Source organism: Elephantulus edwardii, unplaced genomic scaffold, assembly GCF_000299155.1.
Source record: "Elephantulus edwardii isolate Elephantulus edwardi_28Jun2011 unplaced genomic scaffold, EleEdw1.0 scaffold00018, whole genome shotgun sequence".
Taxonomy (NCBI): domain Eukaryota; kingdom Metazoa; phylum Chordata; class Mammalia; order Macroscelidea; family Macroscelididae; genus Elephantulus; species Elephantulus edwardii.
In genome coordinates, this window is record NW_006399768.1 from 19,575,571 (window position 1) to 19,587,388 (window position 11,818).

An 11,818-nucleotide genomic window follows, 5' to 3' on the forward strand; every position below is an offset into this window, starting at 1 on the left:
TTGGCACAGGACAGAGCAGAGTTTAGGGCTGTTGTACATAGGGTCGCTATGAGTCGCAAGCGACTCGACGGCACATAACAACAACAACAACAACAATGCTATTTACAGCCTCAGAAATCCAACGGCGAGTCAGCTATGAGTCAGTTCCAACTCTACAGCAATCAGAGTTTTGAGCTGGATTTACGATGACTCATAACAGCCCTATGAACCACAGATCAGAGTAAGATTCTCATAACACAAATATGACTAGGACTCACTTGCTTCAATCATCTTAGAGTCTTTCCATTGTCTTAGGATAAAAATTGAAATTGTTAACATAGATCACCAGTAAGTTCCTCTTCCTCCTCTTGCACTTCCTGAACCGATTCTCTGAGGTGGCCAGCTTTGGCCTCCTCAAATGTCTTCAAATTCACTGTTCCTTCTCACATCTCATTTCCCACTTTCACATTTTTTCTTCTTGGCAATGGAGGGGAGATTGAGGTTGTTAAAGCTACAGCTTGCTCAGCTCCACAATCAACACTCTTAGCACTAGCAGTCAGGAAATCAAAAGAGAAATTGCACTGGAAAAATCTGCTGTCAGAGACCTCTCCTGAGACTAAAAAGCAATGATGTCAGTCCAGAGACTAAGGTGCGCCTGATCCAGTACATAGTCTTCGCAATTACTTGGTATGCATCAGAGAACTGAACAGATGACAGAAGAAGAATTGATGCCTTTGAGTTGTGCTGGAGAAGAGTCCTGAACATATCGTAGACTGTTAAGAAAACAAATTGGTCTGTCTTCGAGAGGGTGAAACCAAGTCTCTCCTTGGAGGCTAGAATTTTGAAGCTCCATCTCACATACTTTGGGCATGTGACTATGAAAGACCAATCCTTAGAGAAGGACATCATGCTCGGAAGGGTGGAAAGACAGCAAAGAAGATGAGATGGATTGATACACTAACTAGGGCAATAGGGGTAGGTATGTCAGAGTCAGTGAGATTGGCTCAGGACAGGATAGGCTTCAAAGCTGCTGTACATAGGGTCGCTATGAGTTGCAGGTGACTTGATTACACAAAACAACAGCAATAACAAATGTTTTCAACTTACAGATTCTTAATGTAAATGCTATTTCCTCAAGGAAGCTTCCTACGTTCTCTCAGATCAGTTTGGATCTTTTTCTTTGTCTTTTAGCCCTCCTTATTGCTATGTGCTCATTTGCTTAATTTCTGTCTCAGCTACATGAAGACAAAGCTGTGTCTGTTTTAATTCATCTTTGTATCCTCACAAACTAAACAATTCCTGCCTGACACCTAATAGTCATACAATCATATTTGATGAGAAACGAATATATAAATACTAACACTTTTCAAAACTTTTGACATTTCAATCATCCAGTTTTGTCTTTGCAGGATGCAGCGACCACTTATGCAAATATTGAATGCCATTTTTATAGCACCTGCCGTGTGTACTTTTTTTTCTGACACAGTCTTGACAGTCCAAGGACTTGACTAGATTTTTGCCAGTTTATTAAAAATGAACACTAAAATCTTACCCAACCTCTTAAATGTCTCTTCCTCTTGTGTGCTGCATACTTCTTATAAATCCTGAATCTGCCTCCTGCTTATCTATCATAATAGGATGGCAGAAAGTAAGAATCACAGAGTTGTACAGATCAATATGCTCATTCTTTTGAATGCAAATGATTCACATTATCTCCGCAGACAAATTTCATTATCAAATATCTTTTAAGTGCAATGTTACAGTCTTCTTTGGAGGATAATGCCAAACTTTGATATCAATTGTGTTTCCATAGCAGGCAATTGTCTGATATGTACAGAATTGTGTTTAATAATTTTTTCCACAGCAGTAAGCTGCCACCTCAAGAGCGAGGCAGCAACTTTCTTTGAATGATGTTGTTTGTCTATTTTCATTGGCATATTTAAATTGTTTGCATATATTTTTGTCCTACGGTGTTAAGCTAATCAATTTACACAGAAAGAATCTGCATCTTATTGTTATGCTCACTATGTTTCATCGCAGAATAAAATTGAAACTTGGTAGGGAATATTGGACATATTGACTATATACACACTAAAGATTTAAGAAAAATTTAATCACTCTGAAAGATGAAGCTAACTAAATAACAGTAAGTTATCACCATATTTTCTCTACTTTGTCTGATTTTGCATGAGCATTTTTCAATACATTTGTTCCAGTCTATACTATTAGTTTCAGAATTGTCAAAACTAATTGAGAAATTAGTTCATTCTAGAACCAATTAGTCTCGCAGAATCAATTAGTTACAGAAAAACCAAATCCTTGCTTCTAGAATTAAAAAAAAAAAAGAATTGATGCCTTCAAGTTACAGTGCCAGGAAAGAATATTGACTACACTCTGAACTGCAAAGAAGAACAAACAAATCTTTCTTGGAAGAGGTAAAGTTAGAATGTTCTTTACAAGTGAGGTCAATGAAACTCATCTCTTGCACTTTGGACATGCTATCAAAAGAAGGCTGTACCTGGAGAAAGACATCATGTTTGAATAAAAAAAAAAAAAACAACAACAACACGATGAGATAAATTGACACCATGGCTGCAAAAACGTGCTCAAATACAGGAACGATCACGAGGACAGCACTGGAGCAGGCAGTGTTTCCCTCGGTGTTCACAGGGTCATTGTATTTTGGAACTGATTTGATAATACATTTCAGTTTGTACACTTAGTAAGTCATACAAGAAGCTGGACTCTATGGAGAAGAGTGTGGCATCAGGATCAGGGTGAAATTGATCAACAACTTGCATTATGCAAATGACACACCCTTGCTTGCTGAAAGTGAAGAGGACTTGCTGCAGAAGCATTTGCTGAAGAAGGTCAAAAACCAAACCTTCAATATGGATTGTATCTCAATCTCAAGAAAAGAAAAGAAAATCCTTACTGTTGGACATACAAGCATGATAGGTGGAGAAGAGACTGAAATTATCAATGGTTTCATCTTTCTTGGATCCACAATCAGCACTGTTGGTACCAGCAATCTGAAGATCAGGGACAGATTGCATTGGGCAAAGTCTGTGTCATGGACCTCTCCAAGTTGTTCTTGTTGTTATTATGTCGAGTCAAGTACAACTCATAGCGATCAAAAGATCTGAACCCTGCTCTATCCTGCATCATCCTCACACTTCTTGACACATAAGAGCCCATTGCAGCAGTCACTCTGTCAATCCACCTGGTTGAGAGTCTTCCTCTCCTTTGCCAACCTTCCATCCTTCCCATCATCACATCCCTCTCCAAGAAATATCCCCTACTTGCAACATGCCCAGAGCATGTGAGGTGACGCCTCATCATTCTTGCCTCCAAAGAGCACTCCAGCTGCACCCTCTCCAAGACGTATCTGTTTGTTCTCTTGGCTGTTCATGGGATGCTCCGTGCTCTTCTCTAATACCACAGCTCAAAGCTGTCAATTCTTTTTCTGTCATCTTTATTCATTGTTCAGCTCTCAGCGGCATAGCAATTGGTCAAAAAGACTGTGGCCTGGATCAGATACACCTTAGTCCTCAAACTGGTACTTCTCAAATAATTAGAAGTGGTCCCTAACTACAGATTTTCCCAGGGCAGCATGTCTCCTCTCTGATGACTGCTGGCACCAAGTGTGTTACTTGTGTATACAAGCAAGATGAAGCTGTGGACAGTTTCAATCTCCTCTTCATCCTCCATGATGTTGCCTATCAGTCCAGTGATGTCAATTTCAAGACTAAAGTGCAACTGATTCTGGCCATGGTCTTTTTAATCCCTTGCTTTGTTTCTGAGAACTGGACAATAAATAAAGATGACAGAAGAAGAATTAGTGTCTTTTAATTTTATGTTGGAGAATATCCCTGGACTGCCAAAAGAATAGATATGTCTTGGGGAAAGTGCAGCCAAAAGGCTTTTTGGAGGCAAAGATAATAAAGCTTTATCTCGCATGCTTTGGACATGTTGTTAGGAGAGTCTATTCCTTGGAGTGGCACATTATGCTTGGAAATGAGGAGACTAAGAGAAAGGGGCGGGAGGGGAGATGGCTATCAACCCATCAGCAAGATGGATTGACACAGTGACTGCAGCAATGGACTCAAGTGCACCAGAGATTATAAGAATGGCACAGGATAGGACAGAATTCAGATTTGTTGTTCATATAGTCACTGTAGTTTGTATTCTTATTTGATAACACCTAACCTTGTTTAAAGCGTTGCTATGAGTCCTAGTTGACTCAACAGCATATAGAAACAAAAGAGGCTAAAACTCATTTTCTTTTTCATCAAGTGACACTCACTCATCTGTTGATACTTTGTTGTTGTTGTTATGTGCCATTAAGTCACCTGTGACTCACAGCCACCTTATGTATGATAGCTCTGAAGCCTGTACTATCCTAAATCAGTCTCATTGACTCTGACACACCTACTCCCATTACCTCAGTTACTGTATCAATCCATCTCATCGAGTCTTCCTCTTCTGTGTTGTCCCTCCACCCTTCCAAGCACGATGTCCTTCAAGAACTGATCCTTCCTGGTCATATGCCAGGAGCACGTGAGTATGTGAAATAGAGCTTCAAAATCCTTGCCTCCAAAAATAACCTTGGCTTCACCTTCTCCAAGACAGAACTTTTTGTTCTCTTGATGATTAATCCATGGTGTGTTCAAGACTCTTCTCCAGTATCACAACTCAAAGACATTGATTCTTCTTTGGTCATCTTTAGTCATTGTCCAGCTCTCTGATGCATAGCAAGTAATTGCAAATGTCATGGCCTGAATGAAGCCCACCTTAGTCCTAGACTGATATAATTATTGTTTAGTTTATCCATTTAAAATTTTAATCTCCTTTTAGCAATTATTTTGAGCTGATCAGGGCATGCTGTTGTTGCTTTAAGCTGTGAAGTCAGTACCAACTCATAGATGACCCTTCAGCAGGTTTTGAGTGATGGTAAAGCACATCAAGATGGATTGTTCATCATTCTTCTGTGGAGCCACTGGTGAACTACCTTTGTATTGAGAGCATAACTCTTTATCTGCTAAACCACAAGAGGTCCCTAAAATATACTGTTGTTGTATACCATTGAGCCAGAACCGACCCATAGCTGACCCTCCAGTCAGTTTTCACAGGCAGATAAATGTAGTGGAGGAGATTGCCCATCTTTTTCCCATGGTGTAGCTGGTGGATGTGAACCATGTACCTTTCAGATCATAGTGCAGATTCTTATCACTAGGCCACCAGAGCTATACTAGTCTATTTCTATTTATAAATAGAAAAGAAATTAAATTTTAGACTTTAAAATTCTTTTTCAATATTTTTATGCTGTTGTTATGTGTAGAACTGTTACGAGTCAGAACTGATGCATAGCTGACCTTCCAGTGGATTATCGGAGGCAGTAAAGCATGGAAAGAAATTGCCCATGCTTCTTCCACACACCGGCTGGTGGATTCAAACCATGTACCTTTGGGATTAGCAGCACGGTCCTTTACCAGTAAGCTACCATTAAGATCCTTCAATATTAGCTAGTATTCTTCCAAGTGCTTTACAAATATGAATTCACTTTGTCATAATAATAAACCAATTAGAAAGTATCATTATTTTCTTCTCTTTGAAGATGAAATAATTAAGCTATGTGGAGCCTTAGTGATACAGTGAATTATATGCTGTAACGCTAACGGAAATGTTGGCGGTTTAAATCTACTAGGCTCTCCATGGGAGGGAGATGAGCAATCTCTTTTTGCAAAGAGTTCAGTTTCATAATGGAAAGTCCTCCCAATGGAAAGGCACCTATGAATCAGAATCAGCTTCATAACACTGTGTAATTGAGGTATATTGTTTTTATTATGTGCCAGGAAGTTGGCACTGAATCATAGCTGACCCTTCAGTAGATTTTCAGAGGATGCAAATCCAAGGAGGAGATTTCCCCATCTTTCACGGAGCAGTGTGTGGGTTCAAACTACATGCCTTTGAGTTGACAGTGCAAGTGCTTATGGTTGGATGCCATTGAGTTGACCATGGCTCATAGCAATTTTATGAAGAGCAGTCTGAGCCCTCCCTTTCTTGTGCATCCCCTCATCTCTGAAAGACTACACTCAAGCCCATTGTTACAGTCATTGTGCCAATCCATTTTGTTGATGGCCTTCCACCTCACTGAGCTTCTACTTTTCTAAATATGATGCCCTTCTCCAAGAACCAGCCCTCCTAACAACATGCCAAAACTGGGTGAGATGAAGCTTCACCATACTTGCTCCCAGGTGTTGCCTTCCTAACAACACTTTCTCCAAGACACTAGAGTTCCATATCAAAGATGTGTAATTGTTGTTGTTACGTACCTTTGATTCAGAGCCAATTCATAGCTGACCCTGACCAGGTTTTCAGATATAGTTAATTGCATAGGAGGAGATTTCCCAAATTAAATGACTTACTAAAAATTGTATAGGCATCGCTATTAGGTTGCAGATTCAAGGTTCATTCTTAGGCAGCTAGATCCCAGAAGTGGAACATTTAGCATGAGTCAATGAAGAAGCACCGAAGGTAGCAAAGAGTAGGCCCGGAATGTACAAGCATTATGAAAACATCTAGACGCCAGGCCTGAGGCCATCCAAGTTCTTGATTGAATTTGCTACTTTTGTGCTTTACAGCCAGGCCATGTTTTCACAGTTACAGGTGGAGAGGAATACAGACTTGACTTCAATATCAATATGGATCTATAAGCCTCTTGATTATCTACTAGACATCAAAATATACATTTTAAAAGATAGACTTGAAATTCAGCTTTCTAGAAACCCTAGTCCATCCTATCCAAACCCTGAGTTTCAAGGAACAATTTAAAGTTCCAACCTCGATAGTATTGCAAGTGTGGATTCCACCACTCACATTGTTTCCAAAGCACATTGACTGTAACACAAGGACAAAGAATCTTCAATCCTATTTTCTTGGTTAAAAGATCATCTTCTTTTCCCACCCCTGTCAATAAAGTAAAAATGATCTATAGGCATAAATTCCATACTTGAAAACTCAACCTCCTTTGCTGTTTCTGTTATCTAAATGTGTTCTGCCATGGGAAAGTCTGCTGTTAGGGACCTCTCCAAAGTACTGAAGAGCAATGGAGTCTCTCTGGAGACTAAGGTGTGTCTGATACAGGCTATGGTCTTCGCAATCACTTGTTATGCATCAGAGAGTTGGACAATGACCAAGGAGGATAGAAGGAGAATTGATGCCTTTGAGCTGTGGTGCTGGAGAAGAGTATTGAGAATACCATGGACTGCTAGGAAAACAAACAGATTTGTCCTGGAAAGGTTTAAACCGGATGGCTCCTTGGAGGCAAGGATTCTGAGGCTCCGTCTAACATACTTTGGACATGTTGTGAAGAGAACCGGTCCTTGGAGAAGGACATCATGCTTGGGAGGGTGGAGGGACAGCGCAGGAGAGGAAGGCCCTCTATGAGGTGGATTGAGTCAGGGACTGGGATAATCGGGATGGGAGTGTCAGAGACAGTGCGATTGGCACAGGATGGAGCAGAGTTTAGGGCTGTTGTACATAGGGTCGCTATGAGTCGCAAGCGACTCGACGGCACATAACAACAACAACAACAAGGCATAAATTGTTGTATATGGTAAATTATTTTATCATTGTTTTTGTTGTTGTTATGTGCCGTCGAGTCATTTGCGACTCATAGCGACTCCAACAGCCCTAAACCCTGCTCTATCCTGTGCCAATCTCATTGCCTCCAACACACCCATCCCGATTACCCCAGTCACTGAATCAATCTACCTCATAGAGGGTCTTCCCCTCCTGCGCTGTCCTTCTACTCTACCCAGCATGATGTCCCTCTCCAAAGACCTGTCTCTCCTTACAACATGTCCAAAGTATGTCAGGCGAAGCCCCAGAATCCTTCAGGCTACTTATCTATTTAGCCCCCTTCCCCTGATATGTTGAGGAAAGTTTCCTTTCCTATGGTCCATCTATAGCAGCAGTTATTTGTTGTGTAAGAACAATAATGGCATTCATGTGTATTGTGCAGTCAATCTGAAGTCCATAGAGGATTTAAAATGGAAATATTGAGCATACTATAGAGTGTCCTATTTCAGGCATCTATGCAATAATTTGTCTAGTTTTTGGTTGTTAGTGTTTAGTATGTAAAATCTAGTTTTAAGATGGCTTTTTATTTAAATTAGAATTCAATCAAGGATGTATTTTGGTTCTTGTGGATTCATTTTCTTCACCTTCAGTGTGAACTTACACGTGAAGAATAGTCTGTTTTATACAGTTAGACCTGGGCTTGGTTTTGACTGCTGATTTGAACTTCTCCAAAATAGCTTTCTCAATACCTATTTATGCTGAGGAAATCAACTGAGAAGTTTAACTATTTTAAAAAGAATATGGCACCAGGATTGGGCGAAGACTCATCAACAACCTGTGTAATGCTGATAATACAACTGTGCTTGCAGAAAGTGAAGAAAACTTGAAACTTTTATCAAAGAAGATTTTTAAAACCCACAGCTTTCAATATAAATTATATTTCAACATCATTAAACCCAAAAATCCTCACCACTGAGTTTATAGTCAACATCATGACAGATGGAGAAGAGATTGAAATTGTCAGTGTTTTCATTTTATTTGGATCCACAATCAATACCCATGGTATCAGCAGTAAAGAAATCGAAAGATATGTTGCATTGGGTAAATCTGCTGTCAAGGAGCTCTCCAAAATTTTAAAGAGCAGTGCTGTCAGTTTAAAGGCTAAAGTACAAGAAGGGATAAATAATTAACACTGCATTGGAACTGATGATAAAAAGAACTATTTAAAATAAATACATGATTAGCATTATTTGTATGACAATAATCCAGAGTAAGAGATGCATAGCAAAGTGGACTAGGGGAGGGAGGAAATTATGCAACAACGAATGAATAAAAAGCCAACTTTTCTATAACTTTTTTTTTTCAAATCACAATTAAACGTAGTTAAAAAGTGAAGCCAGTTTAAGCCATGGTACTTTTTCAATTACTTTCTGTGCATCTGAAAGAGTTAGAGAGTTAATAGGATGACATACAAATTGATGCCTTTGAATTATGATATTGCTGAAGAATAATGACTTTCTGTGTTCTGACAAATGATCAAACCAAACTGTATAGAAGGAAGTGCAACCAGAGTGCCCTTAGTGGCAAGGCTATGGAAATTTTGCCTCACTTACTTTGGGCATATTTTCAAAAGGAACCAGTCCCTGAAGAGAGACATTATGCTGGGGAAGGCTGAGGGCCAGCAGAAGAGGAAGACCCTCAGTGAGATGGAGATAATACTTGCTAAGATGAGTATGGAGGGAAAAATACTTTATCCATTAATTCTTGACCTACGCGTTACCTTCAATTCTGTATCTAGTGCCTAATATAATGCCTTGATGAGATGAAGTGCTTACTAAATACCTTCTATACACATAAATAAATAAAGGAAGAGAGGTGTGAAAGAAATAGGAAGGAGAACAGAAAGAAAAAGAAAGAAGAATGAAGGAAGGAAACAAAGGAAAAGAGTGGTCAAGTAATTGAAAAATCCACTCCAAAAATAATTGGTTCTTACTCCTCTCGGTATCTTTTGCGTTTCACAAACTTACCAGTTTGTTGCAAAGCAAAACCCGTGTTCCTTTAGGTTGGTGGCACAGCTCTTTACCACTAAGCCACCAGAGTTCCCTACCATAAGTTATTTTCTTTTATTTCCTTAACTTATTTTCTCTCAGTTTGTTCTTTTAAAAACTTTTTCTTTTACTCTGGTTTACTTACAAATTCTGTATGCATTGTTCTTCACACCAGATCTTTCCTATTTCCTTAACCCATCCCTCCCCTCCACCCATTAAATTGTCTTCAACTCATTCCTTATGAGAGTTTCACTGGGGAAATCACAAAAATGTCCCTAAAAAGGAAATGATAAATCTATCCTCTTCAAATTGTTTTATTCATATTAGACCATTTATATTCATATTTTTATGTAGTTTTAATTGTGATCTGAGTGAAAGTTTACAAAACATTCGTTTCCCATTCAGTCATAAGTATTTTGTTTCATAATAATATAAATTATATTATTACAATATAGTCTCAGTTTTCTCACTTTATCCCTGTAATTCTCATTTCCATTAATCCTTCTAATCTAATCCTTCCTGTCCTTTGAGCCCTACCCTTGGGCAAATGCTACTCTTTCAATGTTAAATGGTAGGCTGATAAAATAGATGTGTTCCTCCATAATGTTATTGTTCCCCTCAGAGGCTACTGTTTGCCTGAAAGTTAAGCTACAGGGTTGAGTTTTGTTCCATATTTTATGGGTGCTCTGCTGGCCTAGTAACAAGAATCTGTGCTGCAATCTCAAAGGTGTGGGATTCAAATTCACTAGCTGCTTCACTGGAGAAGGATTGGCAATCTCCTACCATCCAATTACTGCCTCTGAAAACCAGCTAGGCAGTCAGCTATGGGTGGTTTCTAAGTCAGTGGCATACAACAATAAGAGCAGTCAGGGGAGCTCTGGTGGTTTAGGAATAATGCTGACAACCCAGGTATATGTAGGTCAGATACACTAGGAAAAAGATGAGTAATCTCCTCCTGTATGATTTACTGTCTCTCTTAACCTGCTGGGGGGTCGGCTATGAATTGGTTACAACTTGCCAATACTCAGCAACAACAAACAAAGGTAGTGAATTCAATGGCACCTGACAACAACAACAGAAGGTCATAATTTCACCAGTCTCATATCAGTTGGTCTGGCATGGTTTTATGTTTTGAGTTCTGATCCATATTTCCCCCCACTCTATCTACAGTTTTCTACTGTGATTTATTTTAGAAAGGTCAATGGTGGTAGTCACGTACTATCTAGTTCTTCCACATAATAGTTTATTATCTATTTGTTTAACATAGCAGGGGTTGTTAGAATGGTACAGGATAGGGCAGGGTTTTTATCTGTAACTTAGAACAAACATGTCTTGGAGAAAATGCAGCTAGGAGATAGAAGCAGCTTTTAGAAGGCAAAGATGACAAATCATCTCATATATCCTGAGCATGTTGCTAGGAGAGGCTATTCCTTGAAGGAGGGCATCATGCTTGGAAAGGTGGAGGGAAGGCCAAAGAGAAATAGACCCTTAACCAGATGGATTGACACAGTGACTGCAGCAATGGACTCAAGTATTTCAGAGATTGTGAGGATGGCACAGGATAAGAAAGGCTTCAGATCTGCTATTCATAAGCTCACTATGAGTCTTACTCAACTTGATGGCACTTGACAACATAACAACATATGACGGTAAGTCATAGTCAGCTTAATGCCTTCTAATAAGAACAACAACTATTATTAATTTAACTGTCCTCTCTCCTTTCTTATTCCTAGTAACCAAATAAGAATGACTTGATTTTTGGGTTATCATTCCTTTGGTTTTTAACACTAATGTTTTTAATATCTATTCTTTTGTGACCAATTTAGTTCACTCAACACAAAGTTCTATAGGTTCTTCTGTGTTCTAAAATGTTTTATGAATTCTTTATTATTGTTTAGTGTTGCATATTACTTCTTTGTTTGAATGTCTCACAGTTTTTTTAACTATTCATCCACTGATGGACACTTAAACTTGTCACTCTTAGTGCTACAGTGAACATGGGTGTGCATATATCTGCATATGCAGCAGTTCTTGTTTCTTTACGATATATATACCTAGTACTAGGGTTGCTAGACCAAATGATAACTTTATAAGGAAATGTCAAGTAGATTCCCATAGGGGCTGTACAGTTTTGCATTCCTATCATTATAGTCCTGGGTTCCTGAACTGATCAGAAGTCTGCCTTCAACATTTCAAAATGACTATGC